Genomic DNA, 26,952 nt, shown 5'->3' on the forward strand with positions numbered 1-26,952 from the left:
CTCCAGGAATTTGTCCAAATCTTTCTTAAAACCAGCTACACTATCTGCTTTTACCATAACTTCTGGCCACTTCATTTTTAAGTTTAGATCTTTCCTTTCAAACAGAGACCTTGCTAGATGTCAAATACAGCACAAGGTAACTTCACATGGACTTAGCTGTGCAGGAAATGTGAATCTCCTCATACACCCACCATATAGTGCAAAAATGTGCAAAGGTCTGTTTTTTTCTTTCGATCACTACATAGCCTAATGCCACACAAGCAGCGCTGTTACAAACATATTCTGTAGGTCAATGCTAAGGATAACAAAGTTTCCTTCCTTGGACCAGAAGGAGATAAACCACTGGAAGAGATCCCAAAACAACACCCAAAGACCCACTCAGTGTGTGAATCAGTTGAGTGGAGTGGACTAACTGGGGGGTGGAAATGGGCCCGGAGTTTGCTCAGCAGAATTTCCCAGACCATCTCTTCCTCTCAACACATTGACACGCTGCCACCATCACCACTAGGAACACCTCACTGGGTAGGCCAGCTATGCTATAAACTTTATAAAACACATTATTATATTTTCTTATAAAGCACATATTTTAACTGACCTCTCTGACATCCTCAGCATTTCCATTCACAAAAATAGAAGGAAGAAAAGTTCCCATTTCCTGCTGTCTCATGTCCCCGGCCTATACAATATTTTTTTTCTGCAGACCCTTCAAAAGTCTGACCAAATCCTCGTTTCACTTGCATTATAAAGTACTGAGGATGCCATCTCTCCCCAATCCCAGGTCCTAAAGTCTAAGACAGTAGCGCAAACTAATGCTGCCAGATACAGGAAAAAAACATTTTGATTCGATTCAGCCCTATTGAATTGGTTTTTCAATTCGATTTTCCTGCCCAGTTGGGTGATTTTTTTCAAAACTCCTGGTGGGTTTTATAGCTTTTTCACCCGCTTTGGCTTCTCCTAACCACACTGGCGCTGTGGTGTAAATAAAATAAAGAAACAAAAAGGACTTTTCCTCTTTCTGTTAAATCCTAGCTCACGTTTGCAGTCCAACACCAGCTCTGGCAGGATACACATTTCAAATCTGACATGTTATAATCACAAAACAGAAAATAAAATTAATTTTTCTACCTTTTGTTGTCTGGTTATATTTCAAATCTTGTTGGTCCAAGGCTCTGGTTTTCTTCTGATAACTTGCTTGCCAGGGTCTCCTTCTTTCTGCATGCTAACCATCCATCTGCCAACTCTGTCCTCCCTTTCCATTTCCCTTCCCTTCCCAGGAAGTCTGGTATCTTTCCTTTTTTTCATCTCCCTCCACAGATCCACCTTTTCTTAAATACCCTTTCATCCGGCATCTCTCCCTCCTTCCCCACCATCCCAGAGTCCACCATCTCTCCGTTTCTTTTCCTAATTACCCTCCTATCCAGTATCTCTATCCCTCCTCCACACCATCCCTTGTGTCCAATTTCTCTCCCTTTCTGTTCCTTCCCTCCCTAAATCCCATGGTCCATCATCTCTCTCCCTCTCCTCTATTTTCAGACCCATTATTTCTTCCCCCCCCCCCAAAGTTTGGCATATGCATGTCTCTTTGAACACCCCCTTCCCTCCGTGTACTTCTAAATCATGGTCCCCCCCCAAAGGCCTGTCCCCCCTTAAAGGTCTGCCTGTCCCACCTTGAAGGCCTGCACCCCCCTTGAAGGCCTGTCCCTTCCCCTTGTAGGCCTGTCCCCCCCTTGAAGGCCTGCCTGCCTGTCCCCCCCCTTGAAGGTCTGCACCCCCCGAAGGCCTGCACCCCCCCCCCGAAGGCCTGTCCCCCACTTGAAGGCCTGTCCCACCCCCTTGTAGCTTCTCCCCCCCCCCTTGTAGGCCTGTCCCTCCTTGAAGGCCTGCCTGCCTGCCTTTCCCCCCTTGAAGGCCTGTCCCCCCTTGAAGGCCTGCACCCCCTTGAAGGCCTGCACCACCCCCCTCGAAGGCCTGCACTCCCTTGAAGGTCTGCACCCCCCCCGAAGGCCTGTCCCCCACTTGAAGGCTTGTACCACCCCCTTGTAGCTTCTCCCCCCCTTGTAGGCCTGTCCCCCCCTTGAAGGCCTGCCTGCCTGCCTTTCCCCCCCTTGAAGGCCTGCACCCCCTTGAAAGACTGCACCCCCCCGAAGGCCTGCACTCCCTTGAAGGTCTGCACCCCCCCGAAGGCCTATCCCCCCCTTGAAGGCCTGTCCCACCCCCTTGTAGGCCTGTCCCCCCCTTGAAGGCCTGTCTCCCGCTTGAAGGCCTGCACCCCCCTTGAAGGCCTGCACCCCCCCTTGAAGGCCTGTCCCCCCCCCCCTTGTAGGCCTGTCCCCCCCCTTGTAGGCCTGTCCCCCCCCCTTGTAGGCCTGGCCCCCCCTTGAAGGCCTGCCTGCCTTTCCCCCCTTGAAGGCCTGTTCCCCCCCCTTGAAGGCCTGCACCCCCTTGAAGGTCTGCACCCCCCCAAAGGCCTACACCCCCCCCGAAGGCCTGCCTGCCTTTCCCCCCTTGAAGGCCTGTTCCCCCCCCTTGAAGGCCTGCACCCCTTGAAGGTCTGCACCCCCCCCCCGAAGGCCTGTCCCCCCTTGAAGTCCTGCCTGCCTGCCTGCCTGTCACCCCCTCCCCCTTGAAAGCCTGCTTGCCTGCCTGCCCGCCCCACCCTGAAGGCCTGATGCCCCGACCCACCCCGAAGGACCGCTCGCCCCCCTGGCCTCCCCGCACCACCTATGAACAGCCGCAGCAGGATCGCGAAGTCAGCGTCAGCGATCCCTGCGCTGCTTCCTGCGCCACGGTCCCGCCCCTCCTCTGACGTCAGAGGAGGGGCGGGATCGCGGCGCAGGAAGCAGCGCAGGGATGCTGACGCTGACTTCGCGATCCTGCTGCGGGCTGCTTCACAGGTGGTGCAGGAAGGTCAGTGGGGCGAGCGGTCCTTCGGGGGTGGCGGGGGACTGAACGGCAAGGCCGGGAACACCCCCTTATGGCTGGTACCCGGGGCGGTCCGCCTCCCCCGCTCCCCCCTAGGTACGCCACTGACTGGTGGGACCCACAACCCTAATGAAGAGATTATGATCACCTGGGTCATCCCCATTCTGACCAGTAAAAAGCTGGTGGCAGGGCAGGCGACTCATTCAGATACGGAGGAGGCTCACAGATGTGGTTTAAAGCATTGAAGGAGGAGATGATTGGGATCCACGTCGATGTTAAAGCGTAGAACTCACTCTGATGTTAGTGAGTTGTGTGCATGAGTTTCCACCTCTGAAGACCACATGGAAACCCTTTCTACATCGGTGTCTGGGATTAAAGAATCTACCGATCGTATATCTACTGAACTGCAAGACCTATAAGCACAGGCGGAGGATCTTGAAAATCGATCCCGGCACAGTAATCTGCATTTTAAAGGCATACCAGAGGTGGAGGCCTATCAGGACTGCAAAATGGTGGTGCAGGAGTATTACGAACAATTGTTGTGGGCTGATGGAGCAGACGTGCTGGATCTCATGCTTTTACTAAGGGCACATCGTAGCCTGGGGCCAACTAGAGGTCTGGGCACTAAGGATATTATCGCTTGCTTTGGCAATTACAATTTAAAGGAGCGTGTTTTGCAGGCGACTTTTCATTGGCAAGATCTGGCTGTGGGAGTATTTCAGGATCTAGCATGGTCTACGCTACAGAAACGCAAGGTCTTTAAAGAAGTCACCCAGGCTTCTTTGCGTGCAGGTGGACATAGATTTCGCTGGCTATTTCCCTTTGGGGTGTGGTTGACTGTGAATGGAAGATCTAAGCGAGTGAGCACCATTGCAGAAGCGTGGTCGGAGATGCAAGATCTGGGCTGCTCGAACCTTCCTGAGATAGCAGTGACGTCTAGGCCGAGCGGGACATGGACTACAGTGTTGAGATCTGGAAAGAAACCTGTCAGATCTGCCACTTGATTTTTTTTTTTTGGGGGGAGGGGTGCTGTTCATGGGCTTTTCTAGCTATTTGTGAGCCAGCAAAGCCACTGTGTGGTTGTCTGTTGCCTTTGGCTCTCATCTTTTGTTCTAATATTAGATGATTTTATAGAATGTCTGTACTTTTAACCTGTTTGGCTTGAAGGGGGATGTTTATGTTGCTGGCAGTCTGTTGGGGATTCTGGGGTGCAGTTTGTTTTCCATCAGTTTGGGAAGGGTTGGACTTCCCCGGTATTTGTAGCTCTCCTCTACACTACCTTGGGTAGGTAGAGGGCTGGGTACAGGTGCTGGGAGGGGAGTAACCCTGGGGTGTTTTTGAAGGGTTTTGGGAAGCATTTGGTTGTACAATTTTAGAGAGTGCCCTCTCGTTCTCCCTACCTTGGAGAGGGTGAACTACCTGTCCTATATACTAAGTCTATTCCCTTCAGTATCTTGAATGTTTCGATCATGTCCCCTCTCAATCTCATCTTTTCAAGGGAGAAGAGGCCCAGTTTCGCCAATCTCTCACTGTAAGGCAACTCCTCCAGCCCCTTAACCATTTTAGCCACTCTTCTCTGGACTAGAGAGTTGCACGGGGAAAGAAATCCCATCCGTCCCCGCCCATCCCTATAAACTTCAGAATTAGTTATTTCATTTAATTATGCTAGTGAATTAAAGGCTCTGGTAGAGACCTATTTACAAATAAGCAAAGACACTTTATTAATTTGGAAATATTAATTGGGAAGAATACATACTTTGTAAATGGTTTCTACCAGAGCCTCTAATGTAAATATAAAATATAAATACTCAGCTTATGAGGACCCCCCAAGCTATGTCAGCTGAGGACTTCCTCTGAAGGTGGCCAAGGCTCCCTTTTACCAAGCTTGGCAGGCAGCAGTAGCGTCCCTGAGTCACAGATGCTGGCACCTCAGTGTCTCATGGATGCTGCCAGTGGCTGCTGTGCTTGGTGGAAGGGAGTTCTGGCTGTCTCTAGAAGAGGTCCTCTGCTTGCAGTGCTTGGGGATCATCAGCAGCCACAGCCAGGGGTCAGCAAGTACTTAAACTACACTGTAGAAATAAAACCAGAAATGCATTTCCTTTTCTTTTGAACACAATACAAAGACATCTGCTATATACATTTCCCAAAGCTAACATATTTTAGTCAATAAATTCTGTTTTTTACCTTTGTTGTCTGGAGACTTATTTTTCCATCAAGTTGGTCCCAGTTTCTTTTTTTCTGCTTTCCCGTCTTCTGTAAATTCTTCTGTTGCTGTCCATTGGTTCCTCCTACCACGGTCCAGCATTTATCCCTCTCTCATGTCTCATACCCCGGACCATGTGCAGCATATTTTGCCCTTGCCCACTAGCCCCATGCCCAACATTTCTCCTTCTATCACCCCTCTCCAGCACCATGTCACATCTCTCCCTCCATTCCCTTCACCACTATGTCCAACATTCCTCCCTTTCAATCTGTCCCACTATTCCCTTTCCACCACATTTCTCCCTCTCATCTTTCACTTCCCTATCTGTACCTCCCTCACTCCCTCCCTATGACTAAATATTCACCACTTGCTTCCATTCCCCGTGTACACCATTTTTCTTTCCCTCTCACTGACACACATATGGCATGCTATACTATAATAAAATACATTTTAAAAGGTAGGGTAACTCCTTATTGGAGGCAGTTGTTTTCTAAACATAGCTGTTGAATGAAATTTAGTCCTTCAGTTGTTTTCTTTCAGATTTCCATTGCCGGATATTGACCCTCATTTAGCTCCTTATTAACTCTTATATGAAAAAAAACACAATTCTAATCACACAATAATTCTATAGTGCTGCGGTCATCCCTCAACCCTTTAAATATGGTACCTCTTTCTTAACAGAAATGATAGGAAAGGGCAGCTGAGACTTGACTAGTATACTCCTGCTAGCTTGACAGTAACCTACACAAGCAAAACCGAGATAATAGGACCAGTATAGAAATACTAAGAGGTACTATATTAAGAGACCATAGTTTCTACATAAACACTCGAAAACCCCAGCTAAAAGTAACTAGTCTTTAACAACTTTCAAAAAGCATTAACGATTTAAAACATAAATAAAAAGGCACAGAAGACTGGCTATGCAGCAACGGAAGTTACCTTCTGAACTACAGAACCTAGTTAATTTAAAAATAGATAGCAAGCAGAAGAACAGCATGGTCAATATACAACTCAGAAACGATCAATTACTTCTCTTCAACAATGCTTTTGTTCCCACCTTCATTTGCTCCTTTTTTTTTTTTTTTGTATTTTTAAACCACGCTAATCTGCCCACTGTGATCAGTTCTAACCAGGATATACTACGGCAACTAATCCCTCAGGGTCCCACCAATTTAAAGATGCCGCCATCCACACCCACCTTCTCCCCTTTAATCAGTTCAAATGTATAAGGGAAGCTAAGTAGCAAGAGCTCAACCTACCTTATTAGGTGGGCTAGTTACGTCTTCAAAGAATGGCAGACAGCCAATCTGGTTCCTCTCTAAGGGAAGAGGCGGTACCTTTCCGGTTTGAATGGACAGAATGATGCAATAGGGTGCCAGTGGGTGGATATTCGCTGAGTAACTAAGCTGCTGTGGCTGGGAGCATTGTAGAAAACAAGAGACTCTATTACCATTTCAAGGCTGGAATAGGCAAGAACAAATTAGCAGGAGTATCGGTTTCTTCCTAGTGCGCACGCAGTAAGTTCTTTTTATCAGGAGGGCAGAAAAAGAAGACGAGAGCCACTCAGCTCGAGCTGCCTCCATCCCCATGGGATCCCCGCAGCCCTGAGGAACATCCTCCCAAAAGAGTACAGAATGGGTTACAAATCAGCATACATAGTATAATTAAATAACTGCATAGCACACACAGATACTCTTACAAAGAATGATGTTAATTTTCCTGGTAACAGTATTTTATGATGATGATTATTGAGAGCTTCTATACCGCTACTAATGACAGTGGAGTCAATTCAGAGCGGTCTACATGAGCTTCTGTAAAGGTGTTATGATACATTAGTTTCTCTTCATTGTCTTAATACTTATTACATTTAGAACATTTAAATGGTTTCTCTTCAGTGTCTTTATACTTATCACATTTAGAACATTTAAGTGTTTCTCTTCAGTGTCTTTATACTTTATAGGTTCAGTAACTACAGTGAAAGCAAGAAATCTAGTAGACATTTTAAGCTACTTTTTACTATGAACTAAATTTCAGTAAAACTGAAACTTGAACCTTCAACCTCTTCCCTTCACATCTTACTACCCTCTTTGCAAGAGCCACCAGCAGCAGCAGCTGGGGATTATGCAACTTTTCACTATGAAAAATGGACTAGATTTGAGTAAAACTACCCCCTTGTCTTCACATGGAGTAGTTTCAGCCCTGTTATTAATCCAGCACTCAACCCTTGAGCCAGCCAGGCATGCACATCTAGACCCTTTTGGAACTTATATTTATCCATTTCTAGGTTCAAAATAATCCTAGTAGTAGACAAAAAATGACTTGAAGCCTCAACTTCAGGTTACTACCCTCTTCTCTTGGGACAGTATCATCCCTACTCCTTAGCTGAGGCTTGAACCCTCAGTCTCCTGTTACTAATCCAGCACTCCTTAGCTGAGATTTGAACCCTCAGTCTCCAGTTACTAACCCAGCACTCAACCATTGAGCCAGCCAGACTTTCACATCTAGACCTTTTCGGAACTTATATTTATCCATTTCTAGGTTCAAATCCTAGTTGTAGGCACAAAAAGATTTCAGGTTACTACCCTCTTCTCTTGGCACAGTATCATCTCTACTCCTTAGCTGAGGCTTGAACCCTCAATTCCCTGTTACTAACCCAGCACTCAACCCTTGAGCCAGCCAGGTTTTCACATTTAGACCTTTTCTGAACTTATATTTATCCATTTCTAGGTTCAAAACCTAGTAGTAAAAACAAAAAGACTTGAACCTTCAACATCAGGTTACTACCCTTTTCTCTTGAGGAAGTATTATCCCTACTCCTTAACTGAGACTTGAACCCTCAGCCTCCTGTTACTAACCCAGCACTCAACCTTTGAGCTAGCCAGGCTTTCACAGCTAGAGTTTTTCGGAACTTATATTTATCCATTTCTGGGTTAAAATCCTAGTAGTTAACACATTCATTCACGCTCTATAAATTAATCATTTAATTTAAATGGTCCTTTTCCTTAGATATTTCTTGGCCAGAAACCCAGAGCTTTGCCTGGTAATGTGCTTAGGCTCTGTCTACTGGAGTCTCTGTCAAAACTCACTCCAGTCCATCTAAACCATCCCAGCCGTTGAAGCCCATCCTCAACCTTGCAAGTCTGCCCAGTACTGGCCTTAGTTCTTCAATATATACCATTATTTTCTGATTCTAGATCCTCTGTGTTCATCCCATGCTTGTTTGAACTCTGCCATGCATGCATCAATTACCCTCTCTGTAAAGAAGAATTTCCTAACATTACTCTACCACCCCTCAACCTTCAATTTTGCCCTCTGTTTTTACCATTTTCCTTTCTCTGGAAAAGATTTTGCTCTATGTTAATACCTTTCAAGTAACATAGTAGATGACGGCAGATAAAGACCTGAATTGTCCATCCGGTCTGCCCAACCTGATTCAATCTAAAAATTTGTTGTTGGGGGTTTTTTTTTTTCTTCTTAGCTATTTCAGGGCAAGAATACAAAGCTCTGCCCGGGACTGTTCTTAGGTTCCAACTACTGAAGTCCCTGCCAAAGCCCACTCCAGCCCACAAACACCATCCCAGCCACTGAAGCCCTCCCCAGCCCATCCAGCACCAAACGGTCATATACAGACACAGACTGTGCAAGTCTGCCCAGTACTGGCCTTAGTTCTTTAATATTTACTATTATTTTCTGATTCTAGATCCTCTGTGTTCATCCCACACTTCTTTGAACTCCGTCACCGTTTTCCTCTCCACCACCTCTCTCGCGAGCGCATTCCAGGCATCCACTACCCTCTCCGTAAAGTAGAATTTCCTAACATTGCTCTTGAATCTACCACCCCTCAACCTCAAATTATGTCCTCTGGTTTCACCATTTTCCTTTCTCTGGAAAAGATTTAATACCTACGTTAATACCTTTCAAGTATTTGAACATCTGAATCATATCTCCCCTGTCCCTCCTTTCCTAGGGTATACATATTCAGGACTTCCAGTCTCTCCTCATATGTCGTTTTGCGCAAACCTCCTACCATTTTCGTCGCCTTTCTCTGGATCGCTTCAAGTCTTCTGATGTCCTTTGCTAGATACGGTCTCCAAAATTGAACACAATACTCCAAGTGGGGCCTCACTAACGACCCGTCCAAGGGTCTTTCTAGAGGCCGAACCTTCAAAAAGATATTACAAGGATGCAGTCGGTCCAGAGGAAGGCTACTAAAATGGTGTGTGGTCTTCATGATAAGGCATATGGGGACAGACAATCTGTATACTTTGGAGGAAAGGCGGGAGAGGGCAGATATGACAGAAACGTTTAAATATCTACCTATTATAAATGAGTCGCTTTCATTTGAAAGGAAACTCTGCAATGAGAGGGCATAGGATGAAGTTAAGAGGTGATAGTCTCCAGAGTAATCTGAGGAAGTTCCTTTTTATGGAAAGGGTGGTAGATGCGTGGAACAGTCTCCAGGAAGAGGTGGTGGAAACAGAGACTGTCTCTGAATTCAAGAGGGCCTGGGATAGGCACGTGAGATCTCTCAGAGAGAGAAAGCGATAATGCTTACTGTGGATGGGCAGAATGGATGGGCCATTTGGCCTTTATCTGGCGTCATGTTTCTATGTTTATTATCCTGGAACCATAACCCTCAGAAATTTGTGATTCTGGACATGGTATCAGTAATATTCATCTTAGTTTAATGGGTTCAATATTATTATTATTACTCCAGTTCATTCATCTGTCACTCTTGGGGAGGGCGGTGGATAGGAGATGATGCACTTATACTCCCCTTTTCCATCCAGAATATTCTGTGACGTGCTTCTTCTCAGGAAGCACCAGCCCAAGCCCAGCCCAGCTTAATAATTAGCATTGCGAACAGAAACGGGTCAGGTGTAGTGGAAATACACAGCAAACGCCTCAGCAGGACAGGCTTAGCCCATCAGAGTTCCCAATATCAATTCATAAGAACATAAGAATTGCCGCTGCTGGGTCAGACCAGTGGTCCATCATGCCCATCAATCCGCTCACGCGGCGGCCCTCTGGTCACCCTAACTGAGACTAGTCCTACCGGCATACGTCCTTGTTCATTATGAACTTGTCTAACTTTGTCTTGAATCCCTGGGGGGTGTTTTCCCCCATGACAGACTCCGGAAGAGCGTTCCAGGTTTCTACCACTCTCTGGGTGAATAACTTCCTTACATTCGTACAGAATCTATCCCTTTTCAACTTTAGAGAGTGCCCTCTCATTCTCCCTACCTTGGAGAGGGTGAACAACCTGTCTTTATCTACTAAGTCTATTCCCTTCAGTACCTTGAATGTTTCAATCATGTCCCCTATCAATCTCCTCTGTTCGAGGGAGAAAAGGCCCAGTTTCTCTAATCTTTCACTGTACGGCAACTCTTCCTGCCTTTTAACCATCTTTGTTGTTCTTTTCTGGACCCTTTCGAGTAATACCGCGTCCTTCTTCATATACGGTGACCAGTGCTGGACACAGTACTCTAGGTGAGGGCACACCATGGCCCGGTACAGCGGCATGATAACCTTCTCCGATCTGTTTCTGATCCCCTTCTTTATCATTCCTAGCATTCTGTTCACCCTTTTTGCCGCAGTCGCACATTGCGTGGACGGCTTCATCGACTTGTCGATCAGAACTCCCAAGTCTCTTTCCTGGGAGGTCTCTCCAAGTACCGACCCGGACATCCTGTATCTGTGCATGAGATTTTTGTTACCGACATGCATCACTTTACACTTATCCACGTTGAACCTCATCTGCCATGTTGACGCCCATTCCTCAAGTCTGATTATGTCACGTTGCAGATCTTCGCAATCTTCCTGTGTCTTCACTATTCTGAATAACTTTGTATCATTCGCAAATTTAATCATCTCACTCGTCATACCAATGTCTAGATCATTTATAAAGATGTTGAGAAGCACGGGTCCAAGCACCGAGCCCTGCGGCACCCCACTGGTGACGCCCATCCAGTCCGAGTATTGTCCATTTACCCCCACTCTCTGTTTCCTATGATCCAGCCAGTTTTTAATCTATATGAGTATTTCACCCTCAATTCTATGGCTCGTAATTTTCCGAAGTAGTCATTTACTCCTTCTGAAAATCCAGATATACAATGTCGACCAGGTCACCCTTGTCTATCTGTCTGTTTACTCCCTCAAAGAAGTGCAGCAAGTTCATCAAACACGATCTGCCTTTGCTAAAAACGTGCTGACTGCTCCTCATCAGCCCCTGTCCATCAAGGTGATCAATGATGCGATCCTTTATTAGCGACTCTACCATCTTTCCCGGTACCGAGGTCAGACTCACCGATCTGTAGTTTCCCAGATCTCCCCTCGAACCTTTCTTGAAGATCGGCATAACATTTGCCACCTTCCAGTCTTCCGATATCTTTCCCGATTTGATCGACAGATTGGCTATTAGTTGAAGCAGTTCAGCTATGGTCCCTTTCACTTCCTTCATGACTCTCGGATGGATGCCGGTCTCAGATGGATCCCCGGTCTCGGAAATTTATCGCTCTTAAGCCTATCAAGCTGCCTACATACCTCCTGTAGACTAACCGTCAATCCTGTCAGCTTTTCGTCTTCATTTCCAGCATATAGCCTGATGGGTTCCAGTATGCTGTATACATCTTCTTCGGTAAATACAGACGCAAAAAAATGTGTTCAGTTTGTCGGCGATTGCTTTGTCCTCCTTTAGCGCTCCCTTTATTCCATGGTCATCCAACGTTCCCACCGCTTCCATCGCGGGTCGTTTCCCCTTAATATATCAAAAGAACAGCTTGAAGTTCTTCACCTCCTTGGTTTATTTTTTCCTCATAGTCTCTTTTGGCCTCTTCCTAATCCATCTATCCCTCTCCCTTCATCACTCTTCTTTTTTGCAGAATTCTCTGTCCTGGTTATCACATTCAGAACATTGAGAAGGTATCTTTTCATTGTTTTTATGCTTATCACATTCAGAACATTAAATTGGTTTCTCTTCAGGCTCTGTATACAATCCCTACTATTGTTATTTTACTGCTTTGTTGTGACATGACCATTACTCGTTGTTTATTCTATGCTTGAAAATAAATAAAACTTTTTTGAACTAAAAAAACACACATCACATTTAGAACATTTAAAATGTATCTCTTCAGTGTCTTTATACTTATCACATTTAGAACATTTAAAAAGTATCTGTTCAGTGTGTTTATACTTATAACATTCAGAACATTAAAACGGTTTCTCTTCAGTGTCTTTAAACTGCAGACATGCTCAGTGCTGCCCTCCTGTGGCAAATGTCTAGCATAAAGGTATCTCTCCATTGTTTTTATGTTTATCTCTCGTAATGCACTGTCCTGGGTTGCAATTTCCAATTTCTTATCCTTTGGTTTCAGTTCTCCTTTCCTGACCATTACTGGTTGTTTATTCTAAGCTTGAAAATAAATAAAACTTTTTTGAACTTAAAAAAAAAAGTGTCCATTTTTGTTTGATTTACATTTCCCACTCTGTTTCCACATTAACCACCTGTTTTTATTCATGCTGGTGGGGTTAATGTTGAAACTCTGCTCAGGTAGGGGAAAAATGGTTCAGCCTTTATGCTATACGTTTGCCACAGGAGGGCAGCACTGAGCATCTCTGAGATACTTTAGAGAAACAGATTTAATGTTCTGAATGTGATAAGTATAAAGACATAATGAAGAGATACGTTTTCAAAGTTCTAAATGTAATACGCATAAAATCAATGAAGAGATACTATTTAAATGTTGTAAATGTGATAAGTATAAAGACACTGAATAGATGTTCTGAATGTCACAAACATAGAAACAATAAAGAGATACCTTTTAAATGTTCTGAATGTCACAAGTATAAAACCAATAAAGAGATACATTTTCAATGTTCTAAATGTGATAAGTATAAAGACACTGAATAGATACCTTTTAAATATTCTGAATGTCACATATAAACAATAAAGAGATACCTTTTCAATGTTCTAAATGTGATAAGTATACAAACAATGTAAAGATACCTTCTAAATGTTCTGAATGTGATAAGCATAAAATAATGAAAAGATACATTTTAAAAGTCCCGAATGTGATAAGTATACAGTAACATACTGAAGGGATACCTTTTAAATGTTCTTAATGTGATAAGCATAAAAACAATGAAGAGATATCTTTTAAATGTTCTGAATATGATAAGTATAAAGACATATACTGAAGAGATACCTTTTCAATGTTCTAAATGTGATAAGTATAAAACCAATAAAGAGATACCTTTTAAATGTTCTGAATGTGATAATCATAGAAACAATGAAAAGATACCTTTTAAATGTCTCGAATGTGATAAGTATAAAGATACTGAAGAAATACCTTTTAAACGTTCTGAATGTGATAAGTATAAAGACACTGAACAGATACATTTTAAATGTTCTAAATGTGATAAGTATAAAGACACTGAGGAGATACCTTCTAAACGTTCTGAATGTCACAAGTATAAAAAAATAAAGAGATACCTTTTAAATGTTCTGAATGTGATAATCATAAAAACAATTAAAAGATACTTTTTTAATGTCTCAAATGTGATAAGTATACAGACACATACAGAAGAGATACCTTTTAAATATTCTGAATGTCACATATAAACAACAAAGAGATACCTTTTCAATGTTCTAAATGTGATGAGTATAAAGACCTTTTAAATGTTTTGAATGTGATAAGCATAAAAATAATGAAAAGATACCTTTTAAATGTCCCGAATGTGATAAGTATACAGTATCATACTGAAGGGATACCTTTTAAATGTTCTGAATGTCACAAGCATAGAAACAATAAAGATACCTTTTAAATGTTCTAAATGTGATAAGTATAAAGACACTGAAGAGATACCTTTTAAATGTTCTGAATGTCACAAGTATAAAACCAATAAAGAGATACATTTTCAATGTTCTAAATGTGATAAGTATAAAGACACTGAATAGATACCTTTTAAATGTCCTGAATGTGATAAGTATACAGACACATACTGAAGAGATGCCTTTTAAATATTCTAAATGTCACATATAAACAACAAAGAGATACATTTTCAATGTTCTAAATGTGATGAGTATAAAGACATTTTCAATGTTCTGAATGTGATAAGCATAAAAATAATAAAAGATACCTTTTAAATGTCCCGAATGTGATAAGTATACAGTAACATACTGAAGGGATACCTTTTAAATGTTCTGAATGTCACAAGCATAGAAACAATATATATAACTTTTACATGTTCTAAATGTGATAAGTATAAAAACACTGAAGAGATACCTTCTAAATGTTCTAAATATGATAAGCATAAAACAATGAAAAGATACCTTTTAAATGTTCTGAATATGATAACTATAAAGACACATCACATTTAGAACATTTTAAAAATATCTGTTCAATATGTGTCTTTATACTTACAATATTTGGATCATTTAAAAGGTATCTTTCATTGTTTTATGCTTATCACAGTCAGAACATTTAAAAGGTATCTATTTATTGTTCTTATGATTATCACGTTCAAAACATTTAAAAAGTATATCTTTACTGTTTTTATGATTATCACATTCAGAACATTTAAAAGGTATCTCTTTACTGATTTTATGATTATCACGTTCAGAACATTTAAAAGGTATCTCTTCAGTATGTGTCTGTATACTTATCACATTCGGGACATTTAAAAGGTATCTTTTCATTGTTTCTATGCTTATCACATTCAGAATATCTTTAAGGTATCTCTTTATTGTTTTTTACTTATCACATTCAGAACATTCAAAAGGTATCTCTTCATTGTTGCTATGCTTATCACATTCAAAACATTTAAAATGTATTTGCTCTGTATGTGTTTTATGCTTATCACATTCAGAACATTTACATGTTTCTCTTAAGTGTCTGTAAACATCACATTTATAACATTTAAAAGGTATCTCTTCAGTATGTGTCTATATGATATTGCAGAGAAAAAGCATACCTATAATACATATCATATTCAGAACATTTAAATGGTTTCTCTTCAGTGTCTTTATACTTATGACATGCAGAATATTTAAATGGATTTCTTCAGTATGTGTCTTTATATGATAGAGCAGAGACAAAGCATACCTATAATACATATCACATTCAGAACATATACATGGTATTTGTTCAGTATATGTTTTATATTTTATTAGAGACAAATCATGCTTAAAATACATATCACATTCAGAATGTTTAAACGGTTTCTCTTCAGTGTCTTTATACTTACCACATTTAGAACATTTAAAATGTTTCTCTTCAATGTCTTTAAACTTATCACATTTAGAACATTTAAAATGTATCTGTTCAGTACGTTATTTTTATACATATGACATTCAGAATATTTAAACGGCGTCTCTTCAGTGTCTTTATACTGCAGAGATGCTTAGTGCTGCCCTCCTTTGGCAAATATATAGCATAAAGGCTGAACCTTTTATCCTCCTACCTGAACAGTTTTAGGAATCAGTACTGCAGAGATGCTCAGTGCTGCCCTCCTGTGGCAAATGTCTAGCATAAAGGCTGAACCATTTATCCCCCCTACCTGATCAGAGTTTGAGCATCACTCCCGATGGATTAGGTTCATACTCTATCACATTATATTTAGAGAATGCCCTCTTCCCCAACTATAGAACACATTTAAAAGGTATCTCTTCAGTGTCTTTATACTTATCACATTTAGAACATTTAAAACGTTTCTCTTCATTTTTTTATACTTATCACTGAAGAGAAATATTTTAAATGTTCTAAATGTAATAAGTATAAACACACTGAAGAGAAACGATTTAAATGTTCTGAATGTGATAAGTATAAAGACACTGAACTGAAACCATTTAAATGTTCTAAATGTAATTAAGACAAGGAAAAGAAACTAATGTATCATAACACCTTTACAGAAGCTCATATAGACCACTCTGAATTGACTCCACTGTTATTAGTAGTGGTATAGAAGCTCTCAATAATCATAATCATAAAATACTGTTACCAGGAAAATTAACATCATTCTTTGTATATAGAGCAGCTTAAAGGATTATGCATCAATATGTCATAAACAAACTGTAAGCTATCAGCGAGAAATAATGATACTGTCAGTACATTTAGAAGTATGCTCTGTTGTGACATGACCATTACTCGTTGTTTATTCTATGCTTGAAAATAAATAAAACTTTTTTGAACTTTAAAAAAATCATTCTTTGTAAGAATATCTGTGTGCACTATGCAGTTATTTAATTATACTATGTATGCTGATTTGTAACCCATTCTGTACTCTTTTGGGAAGACGGACTAAGCAACCAAATAAATATTTTTTTTAAAAAAATGAATATAAGGAAATTTTATGCTGAATTTCAAATCTTAGTTTTATAGGTGCTATTCTAGATAGTGCCACACGAGGGCAACATTGCCATTAGAGATGGCTATATTTAATAGCTCAGTGCTGTCCTCCTATGGTCATTCCTCAGATTGCACATTGAATTGCTTAAATCTGTTAATAATAGAGACTTTCCCAACTGTGCAGAGCAACTGCCTGCTCTGCCCTCCTCAAACTGGCTGTGCAGCTGAAGCTCCTCTCCTTTTAAATATAATAATAACTTTATTCTTTTATACCACCATAACCAAAAGTGCTAGGTGGTTTACACTAAAAAGAGCTGTACAATCAGCGAAATAAGGCTTCCAACTGGATCCAGTGCTGGGTTTACTCTTTTGCAGGTAAGGACTTGGACTTCTGAGTTCCCCATTGCATTCCCTAAGAAAAGCAAGATTTAGAAGGGAGATCATAGGTCAGTTCTGGGTTTCTGACAGCCTTATTCTTGATTCCATTGATTTTCAGCACAAAGTTCAGTGGGTAGCCTGGAACTGGGCAACTTGGTAGCCCTGGTTTGTTTGCTTACCAGCCTTTAGGGAAAACTCTACAGCTTCTGCATAGCACAGGCTGTTTCAGTAGCCATCCTGAAGGCTGGTCTAGTAAGTCTCAAATGTGACCTTGGATTTGCTACAAGATCCCAGGTCGACTAATCTGATCCAGTCCTGAATTTTACCCTACTCCATGCAGAGACTTGTTCTAATTGTCCATTGAGACAATCAGCCTGGCTTTCAGTGGGGATTAAAGGTGGACTGGATCCATTCATTAACTAATCCAGAGAGGGATGGAGACTTCAAATATTCCTGTGTTTCCACTGCTTTTGAAATGGGTCATATAGGGCATCAATGTCTCTTAGCTAATGAGATTAAAAGCTTCCCTGAGCTAGACACCAGTGGCACCAGGTCTTCAGGGCGATGGGTACCTAAGCAGAAGGAATGTGAATGTGAATCGACACTCCTGGAGTTTGGAGAAGAGTACAGTTCCTCTGAAGAACATCTTGCTGTCCTTGATTAAATGGATTTCAAAAATAAAAGATAAATCGATATAGGGAACTCTAATGAGCCAAGTCTGTCCTGATGAGGCGTTTGCTGTGTATTTTCCACTACACCTGACCTGTTTCTGTTTGCACTGGTAATTATTAAGAAGGGAGCTTATCCAGGCATAGGAACTTGGGCTTTGCTTCCTGAGAAGAAGCATGCCACAGAATATTTGGGGTGAAAAAGGGGAGTATAAGTGCATCATCTCCTATCCACCACCCTCCCCAAGAGTGGTAGATGAATGAACTGGCGTAATAATAATATCAAACCCATTAAACAAAGATGTATATCACTGATGCCTGACATAACATGTCCAGAATCACAAAATTCTGAGGGTTATGGTTCCAGGATAATTATTCTAGAATCGGATGGTTAAAGATGGGGCTGGGAGAGACCTTGGGTATTCATCTACTGTACTCCCTTGCCTCCATGCAGGATCCCTTTATGTAAAATTTCCCAGATAGATGCTTCTCTAACCTGCTGTTAAGAACACCCCCCAACATTCTCCCATCATAGGAGTTGGTGGTTGCGTATCACCGAACTGGGCTTCCCCAGGCTCTCCTTGATTTCTGTTTTTCTTATCTTGGCACTACATACGCCAGGTAACTCTTTATAAATTATCAGACTTTAGAAAAGCAGTAACAACTTTTATTTTCACATGAACTGGACTGAAATTATAGACTCTGACTTCTAAATTGTTACCTGAACGAGTCTGTATTTAGCTGCAATAGTAAACCTGGTATTACATGTGTGCATACATAGGGCAACTGATTTGGTATAAATATGTGCATATAAGTAGGATGATGGATTATTGGCATAACCATGCCGGCATTAATAACTTGGTAACATCACCACAGAGCTCTGTGTATTTCAGTATAGAGCCCATGCATTGTAACACCTCACAAGTCGTACAGACTCCCAGATTAACATGCCAAGTAAAGTGGTCATTCCAGTAAGTTTCTTCTAGTTATCTAGCTGCTGATTGAGAGATGGGGAAAGGGAGAGAGAGCAGAGGAAGTTTCCTGCACAGATCTCTCTGAGATGAAGAGAAGTGGCATTGTGAGTATTAAAAATGCAAGTTTAGTTTAGACATCCCGGCCAAGTTATGTTTCTCTGAATTCTAAATTGAACAGAAGCTGACACAAACTCAAAAGTGACTGGGCTAATGGCCAGCTGCTGCAGTTGGTTGGTTTTTCCAACCACCACCACCTGTGGTAGTGAAAAACCAATATCCAGAAGGAGCAACAGGAGGCTGCACGATCGAGATAGCGGCGATATTCACACCACTATGTAGATAAAGTTAGGGAGTCAGTTTTCTCTCCACTGGCAGCCACTCATCTGGATGGTTCACTGTGACGGTCTCTCCCATAGTCCCTCCTCCTCTGAGCTCCAGGCATTTTGGCCCAAATTCACTAAACCTCCAAACAGTGTGCGATCCATTTCCATTTGCATGCCAGCCGACGAATTCACTAAAGGCCTGCATGCAAATGGGACGATCGTTAACACGCCCCCCTACCCACGGCCAGAGCGATCCCTGCTCTTGCGCACACCCTGATGACAGTGACAAGAGAAGCAACCTCCTGTCACTGCTGTCAGGGCTCAGCCCCGATCTCTCCTGGACTCCTGCTCATGGACTCTCCTGCTCATGGACTCTCCTGCTCTCTGCCGCCGTTCCCTGCAGTGCAAGCCTCTATTTATATGTTTGATTTATGTATATCACATGGAGTCTTACGTCACATCCCATTGTCACTCTATCACATTAATTATGTCATTGTTTTTATTCATTTAACATCACACCATATGTCCATTTTTCATGTCTTTATACATCTGTAATTGTGGGTAAGCAGAGTGGGCAGACTTGATGGGCTGTAGCCCTTTTCTGCCGTCATCTTCTATGTTTCTATGTTTCTATATTCTTAGCAATCTTTATTTATATTTGTTCAGACTCCAGAGGAAGGTGTGTTTACTGAAACACGGACAGTGTCGGGTCCTTAGGTTTGTTTGAAGGGTGGTAACACTGACCGCATTTATATTTGATATAATAAACATAGTCTGCAACTTGTACATTTTCTCTGCAGTCTTTTTTGGTTTTTGTTTTTGGATTTTTTTCTTTTGTTTTCAGTAACTCAGTTACCGACAGGTCTGCAGCAGTCGGGTTTGCCAATAGTAAAACTCGATTCGAAATAGCCAAGCAATTGTTAGTGAATCAATCGCTTGGCTATTTTGCATGGGGTTTTGCTAATTTGCATGGGAGGATCGTTACAGGCTTTAGTGAATGGGGTTGTAGAGAAATTTGGAAGCAAAGGGCTCGCAAACACATCGGTACACGATCGGTTTGCTTAGTGAATTTGGGCCTTTGTTCCTGATTTTGTGCATTTACACATACACGAGTGTGCACACACAAGCCACAGCAAATAAATAGTATCAAACAGTTCAGGACTTGCCCAGGGGAGTTCCCTGCAAAGCCCAGAGTTACAACAGCAGGATCAAACCAGGAAAGACAGGGTTTAAATCCCACTGACCCCAATAGCAATCTTGGACAAGACTTTTCATCCATCATTGCCCTGGGTACAGAACCTGTATGTAACTACTTGAAAAATTGAAGGTGGACAAAGCAATGGAAGCGAATGGGATCCATCCCAGGATATTGAGGGAGCTCAGAGAGGTTCTAGTGGTCCTATTAAAGATTTGGTCAATAAATCTTTGGAGACGGGAGTGGTTCCTAGGGATTGGAGAAGAGCGGATGTGGTGCCAATTCACAAAAGTAGTCACAAGAGATGAAGCAGGAAACTGCGGTTATTGGAAAAATAATGGAAGTGTTACTGAAAGAAAGGATAGTGAAATTCCTAGAATCATATGGGTTACAGGATCCAAGGCAACATGGCTTTACTAAAGGTAAATCGTGCCAAACAAATCTGGTTGAATTTTTTTGAATAGGTGACAAGAGAATTGGACCAAGGACATATGCTAGATGTAATTTACTTAGATTTCAGCAAAGCCCTTGAACAAACCTGATGGGCTGAAGTTAAGACCTAAAACGGTGAACTGGATTAGAAACTCGTTGACGGACAGACGCCAGAGGGTGGTGGTTAATGGAATTCGCTTGGAGGAGGTAAAGGTGAGTAATGGAGTCCCTCAAGGATCGGTGCTGGGGCCAATCCTGTTCAATATGTTTATGAGTGACATTGCTGAAGGGTTAGAAGGTTTGCCTTTTTGCGGATGATACCAAGATTTGTAACAGAGTAGACACCGAGGAGGGAGTGGAAAACATGAAAAAGGGTCTGCAAAAGTTAGAGGAATGGTCTAATATCTGGCAACTAAAATTCAATGCAGAGTAATGCATTTGGGGATTAATAATCGGAAGGAGCTGTATATGCTGGGAGATGAGAGGCTGATATGCACAGATGTGGAGAGGGAACTTGGGGTGATAGTGTCCGAAGATTTAAAGACGAAAAAACAGTGTGACAAGGCGGTGGCTGCTGCCAGAAGGATGCTGGGCTGTATAAAGAGAAGGTGTTGATGCCCCTGTACAAGTCATTGGTAAGGCCCCACTTGGAGTATTGTGTTCAGTTTTGGAGATCGTATCTGGCGAAGGACATAAGAAGACTTGAGGCGGTCCAAAGGAGGGCGACGAAAATGATAAGAGGTTTGCACCAAAAGACGTATGAGGAGAGACTGGAAGCCCTGAATATGTATACCCTAGAGCAGACGTGTCCAACCTTTTGGCTTCCCTGGGCCGCATTGGCCCCCAAAAATTTTTCTAGGGGCCACGCAAATGTTGCAGCAAGACAAAGGAGGGAGCTAGCAAGACGGTAAAAACCCGGGGGCAGCAGAGGAAAACACTGCATCGCCCTCGACTGGGGCTGCACAAAATACTTCACGGTGTCGCATGCGGCCTTCGGGCCACAGGTTGGACACCCCTGCCCTAGAAGAAAAGAGGGACAGGGGAGATATGTTCAGACGTTTAAATACTTGAAAGTATTAACGTAGAACAAAATCTTTTCCAGAGAAAGGAAAATGGTAAAACCAGAGGACATAATTTGAGGTTGAGGGGTGGTAGATTCAAGAGCAATGTTAGGAAATTCTACTTTACGGACAGGGTAGTGGATGCGATGGTGTATGTGGGCTGGAGTGGGCTTTGGCAGGGACTTCAGTAGTTGGAACCTAAGAACAGTCCCGGGCAGAGCTTTGTATTCTTGCCCTGAAATAGCTAAGAAGAAAAAAAAAAACCCCAACAACAAATTTTTAGATTGAATCAGGTTGGGCAGACCGGATGGACAATTCAGGTCTTTATCTGCCGTCATCTACTATGTTACTTGAAAGGTATTTACATAGAGCAAAATCTTTTCCAGAGAAAGGAAAATGGTAAAAACAGAGGGCAAAATTTAAGGTTGAGGGGTGTTAGAGTAATGTTAGGAAATTCTTCTTTACAGAGAGGGTAATTGATGCATGCTTGGCAGAGTTCAAACAAGCATGGGATGAACACAGAGGATCTAGAATCAGAAAATAATGCTATATATTGAAGAACTAAGGCCAGTACTGGGCAGACTTGCAAGGTTGAGGATGGGCTTCAATGGCTGGGATGGTTTAGATGGACTGGAGTGAGTTTTGACAGAGACTCCAGTAGACAGAGCCTGAGCACATTACCAGGCAGAGCTCTGGGTTTCTGGCCAAGAAATATCTAAGGAAAAGGACCATTTAAATTAAATGATTAATTTATAGAGTGTGAATGAATGTGTCAACTACTAGGATTTTAACCCAGAAATGGATAAATATAAGTTCCGAAAAGGTCTAAATGTGAAAACCTGGCTGGCTCAAGGGTTGAGTGCTGGGTTAGTAACAGGGAATTGAGGGTTCAAGCCTCAGCTAAGGAGTAGAGATGATACTGTGCCAAGAGAAGAGGGTAGTAACCTGAAATCTTTTTGTGCCTACAACTAGGATTTGAACCTAGAAATGGATAAATATAAGTTCCGAAAAGGTCTAGATGTGAAAGTCTGGCTTGCTCAATGGTTGAGTGCTGGGTTAGTAACTGGAGACTGAGGGTTCAAATCTCAGCTAAGGAGTGCTGGATTAGTAACAGGAGACTGAGGGTTCAAGCCTCAGCTAAGGAGTAGGGATGATACTGTCCCAAGAGAAGAGGGTAGTAACCTGAAGTTGAGGCTTCAAGTCATTTTGTGTCTACTACTAGGATTATTTTGAACCTAGAAATGGATAAATATAAGTTCCAAAAGGGTCTAGATGTGCATGCCTGGCTGGCTCAAGGGTTGAGTGCTGGATTAATAACAGGGCTGAAACTACTCCATGTGAAGACAAGGGGGTAGTTTTACTCAAATCTAGTCCATTTTTCATAGTGAAAAGTTGCATAATCCCCAGCTGCTGCTGCTGGTGGCTCTTGCAAAGAGGGTAGTAAGATGTGAAGGGAAGAGGTTGAAGGTTCAAGTTTCAGTTTTACTGAAATTTAGTTCATAGTAAAAAGTAGCTTAAAATGTCTACTAGATTTCTTGCTTTCACTGTAGTTACTGAACCTATAAAGTATAAAGACACTGAAGAGAAACACTTAAATGTTCTAAATGTGATAAGTATAAAGACACTGAAGAGAAACTATTTAAATGTTCTAAATGTAATAAGTATTAAGACAATGAAGAGAAACTAATGTATCATAACACCTTTACAGAAGCTCATGTAGACCGCTCTGAATTGACTCCACTGTCATTAGTAGCGGTATAGAAGCTCTCAATAATCATCATCATAAAATACTGTTACCAGGAAAATTAACATCATTCTTTGTAAGAGTATCTGTGTGTGCTATGCAGTTATTTAATTATACTATGTATGCTGATTTGTAACCCATTCTGTACTCTTTTGGGAGGATGTTCCTCAGGGCTGCGGGGATCCCATGGGGATGGAGGCAGCTCGAGCTGAGTGGCTCTCGTCTTCTTTTTCTGCCCTCCTGATAAAAAGAACTTACTGCGTGCGCACTAGGAAGAAACCGATACTCCTGCTAATTTGTTCTTGCCTATTCCAGCCTTGAAATGGTAATAGAGTCTCTTGTTTTCTACAATGCTCCCAGCCACAGCAGCTTAGTTACTCAGCGAGTATCCACCCACTGGCACCCTATTGCATCATTCTGTCCATTCAAACCGGAAAGGTACCGCCTCTTCCCTTAGAGAGGAACCAGATTGGCTGTCTGCCATTCTTTGAAGACGTAACTAGTCCACCTAATAAGGTAGGTTGAGCTCTTGCTACTTAGCTTCCCTTATCCATTTGAACTGATTAAAGGGGAGAAGGTGGGTGTGGATGGCGGCATCTTTAAATTGGTGGGACCCTGAGGGATTAGTTGCCGTAGTATATCCTGGTTAGAACTGATCACAGTGGGCAGATTAGCGTGGTTTAAAAATACAAAAAAAAAAAAAAGGAGCAAATGAAGGTGGGAACAAAAGCATTGTTGAAGAGAAGTAATTGATCGTTTCTGAGTTGTATATTGACCATGCTGTTCTTCTGCTTGCTATCTATTTTTAAATTAACTAGGTTCTGTAGTTCAGAAGGTAACTTCCGTTGCTGCATAGCCAGTCTTCTGTGCCTTTTTATTTATGTTTTAAATCGTTAATGCTTTTTGAAAGTTGTTAAAGACTAGTTACTTTTAGCTGGGGTTTTCGAGTGTTTATGTAGAAACTATGGTCTCTTAATATAGTACCTCTTAGTATTTCTATACTGGTCCTATTATCTCGGTTTTGCTTGTGTAGGTTACTGTCAATCTAGCAGGAGTATACTAGTCAAGTCTCAGCTGCCCTTTCCTATCATTTCTGTTAAGAAAGAGGTACCATATTTAAAGGGTTGAGGGATGACCGCAGCACTATAGAATTATTGTGTGATTAGAATTGTGTTTTTTTCATATAAGAGTTAATAAGGAGCTAAATGAGGGTCAATATCCGGCAATGGAAATCTGAAAGAAAACAACTGAAGGACTAAATTTCATTCAACAGCTATGTTTAGAAAACAACTGCCTCCAATAAGGAGTTACCCTACCTTTTAAAATGTATTTTATTATAGTATAGCACGCCATATGTGTGTCAGTGAGAGGGAAAGAAAAATGGTGTACACGGGGAATGGAAGCAAGTGGTGAATTTTTAGTCATAGGGAGGGAGTGAGGGAGGTACAGATAGGGAAGTGAAAGATGAGAGGGAGAAATGTGGTGGAAAGGGAATAGTGGGACAGATTGAAAGGGAGGAATGTTGGACATAGTGGTGAAGGGAATGGAGGGAGAGATGTGGCATGGTGCTGGAGAGGGGTGATAGAAGGAGAAATGTTGGGCATGGGGCTGGTGGGCAGTGGCAAAATATGCTGCACATGGTCCGTGGGATGAGACATGAGAGAGGGATAAATGCTGGACCGTGGTAGGAGGAACCAATGGACAGCAACAGAAGAATTTACAGAAGACGGGAAAGCAGAAAAAAAGAAACTGGGACCAACTTGATGGAAAAATAAGTCTCCAGACAACAAAGGTAAAAAACAGAATTTATTGACTAAAATATGTTAGCTTTGGGAAATGTATATAGCAGATGTCTTTGTATTGTGTTCAAAAGAAAAGGAAATGCATTTCTGGTTTTATTTCTACAGTGTAGTTGAAGTACTTGCTGACCCCTGGCTGTGGCTGCTGATGATCCCCAAGCACTGCAAGCAGAGGACCTCTTCTAGAGACAGCCAGAACTCCCTTCCACCAAGCACAGCAGCCACTGGCAGCATCCATGAGACACTGAGGTGCCAGCATCTGTGACTCAGGGACGCTACTGCTGCCTGCCAAGCTTGGTAAAAGGGAGCCTTGGCCACCTTCAGAGGAAGTCCTCAGCTGACATAGCTTGGGGGGTCCTCATAAGCTGAGTATTTATATTTTATATTTACATTAGAGGCTCTGGTAGAAACCATTTACAAAGTATGTATTCTTCCCAATTAATATTTCCAAATTAATAAAGTGTCTTTGCTTATTTGTAAATGGGTCTCTACCAGAGCCTTTAATTCACTAGCATAATTAAATGAAATAACTAATTCTGAAGTTTATAGGGATGGGCGGGGACGGATGGGATTTCTTTCCCCGTGCAACTCTCTAGTCCAGAGAAGAGTGGCTAAAATGGTTAAGGGGCTGGAGGAGTTGCCTTACAGTGAGAGATTGGCAAAACTGGGCCTCTTCTCCCTTGAAAAGATGAGATTGAGAGGGGACATGATCGAAACATTCAAGATACTGAAGGGAATAGACTTAGTATATAGGACAGGTAGTTCACCCTCTCCAAGGTAGGGAGAACGAGAGGGCACTCTCTAAAATTGTACAACCAAATGCTTCCCAAAACCCTTCAAAAACACCCCAGGGTTACTCCCCTCCCAGCACCTGTACCCAGCCCTCTACCTACCCAAGGTAGTGTAGAGGAGAGCAACAAATCCCGGGGAAGTCCAACCCTTCCCAAACTGATGGAAAACAAACTGCACCCCAGAATCCCCAACAGACTGCCAGCAACATAAACATCCCCCTTCAAGCCAAACAGGTTAAAAGTACAGACATTCTATAAAATCGTCTAATATTAGAACAAAAGATGAGAGCCAAAGGCAACAGACAACCACACAGTGGCTTTGCTGGCTCACAAATAGCTAGAAAAGCCCATGAACAGCACCCCTCCCCCCCCCCCCAAAAAAAAAATCAAGTGGCAGATCTGACAGGTTTCTTTCCAGATCTCAACACTGTAGTCCATGTCCCGCTCGGCCTAGACGTCACTGCTATCTCAGGAAGGTTCGAGCAGCCCAGATCTTGCATCTCCGACCACGCTTCTGCAATGGTGCTCACTCGCTTAGATCTTCCATTCACAGTCAACCACACCCCAAAGGGAAATAGCCAGCGAAATCTATGTCCACCTGCACGCAAAGAAGCCTGGGTGACTTCTTTAAAGACCTTGCGTTTCTGTAGCGTAGACCATGCTAGATCCTGAAATACTCCCACAGCCAGATCTTGCCAATGAAAAGTCGCCTGCAAAACACGCTCCTTTAAATTGTAATTGCCAAAGCAAGCGATAATATCCTTAGTGCCCAGACCTCTAGTTGGCCCCAGGCTACGATGTGCCCTTAGTAAAAGCATGAGATCCAGCACGTCTGCTCCATCAGCCCACAACAATTGTTCGTAATACTCCTGCACCACCATTTTGCAGTCCTGATAGGCCTCCACCTCTGGTATGCCTTTAAAATGCAGATTACTGTGCCGGGATCGATTTTCAAGATCCTCCGCCTGTGCTTATAGGTCTTGCAGTTCAGTAGATATACGATCGGTAGATTCTTTAATCCCAGACACCGATGTAGAAAGGGTTTCCATATGGTCTTCAGAGGTGGAAACTCATGCACCCAACTCACTAACATCTGAGTGAGTTCTACGCTTTAACA

Source organism: Geotrypetes seraphini, chromosome 16, assembly GCF_902459505.1.
Source record: "Geotrypetes seraphini chromosome 16, aGeoSer1.1, whole genome shotgun sequence".
Lineage (NCBI taxonomy): Eukaryota > Metazoa > Chordata > Amphibia > Gymnophiona > Dermophiidae > Geotrypetes > Geotrypetes seraphini.